The sequence below is a fragment of the Pteropus vampyrus genome, unplaced genomic scaffold, assembly GCF_000151845.1.
Source record: "Pteropus vampyrus isolate Shadow unplaced genomic scaffold, Pvam_2.0 Scaffold2834, whole genome shotgun sequence".
Taxonomy (NCBI): Eukaryota; Metazoa; Chordata; class Mammalia; order Chiroptera; family Pteropodidae; genus Pteropus; species Pteropus vampyrus.
In genome coordinates this window covers 5,308-5,934 of record NW_011891615.1, presented here as the reverse complement: position 1 = coordinate 5,934, position 627 = coordinate 5,308, and the positions used below count along the sequence as shown (strand labels likewise).

At 54.4% G+C, this 627-nt stretch overlaps 1 protein-coding gene across 1 annotated transcript in view; it reads left to right on the top strand.

Moving 5' to 3' along the window:
• Positions 1-369: 369 nt before the first annotated feature.
• The window catches only part of LOC105310383 (GTPase IMAP family member 7-like), a gene marked incomplete at its 3' end in the record, with an annotated part of 3,576 nt that continues 3,318 nt past the window's right edge, over positions 370-627 (top strand). Inside the window, exon 1 of the mRNA XM_023526706.1 lies at positions 370-481. The remainder of the gene's footprint in view (positions 482-627) is intronic.

Genomic DNA, 627 nt, shown 5'->3' with positions numbered 1-627 from the left:
TTCGACAGCCTGCCCCATCTCACGCGGCGTCCCCTATTCATTCAGTCATTAGGAGGCATGCCCAGAAGACACCGAGTCACAAGCCCGACTTCCTTCTTCCAGAGTCCCCCGCGGTCTCCCAGTGCACCAGGGACAATGCTCAGGCACTGTGCAAGATTTGTGCCATTTCATATGGGCATTTTTGTATCCGCCGCTCTGACCCAAAACGACAAATATTGCTTTGGAAGGTTCGTTGCGTCGGCAGGCACGTGGAAGGAAAGGTTTTCACTTGACAACACTGCAGCCCCCACCAAATGGCAGGGCAATATTCCTGTCTCTTTAAAGACAAGCAGTTCCTCCATTGGCCCCACCCCTTCTGAGCTTGCTGGCTCAGAGGAATTGGAGAGTAGAAGCCTGTGTTCTTCAGAGGTAAAGCAAAAGCACCAGCTTGAACCGCTTCTTCGGAGAAAACCTGACAACTCCTCAACTCGCTGAAACAAAGGTGAGCCTGGCCAAGAAGAGGTCTGCCGAGCGACAGAGCTGTGAGGCCAGTAAGGTCCAGGGAGTGTGCCTGGGGGTGGCTTCTGGTCTGAGCAGGGACTAGGAATGTGCCAGCAGTGCCTCCGGGACGATGTGGCAGAGTAGTAG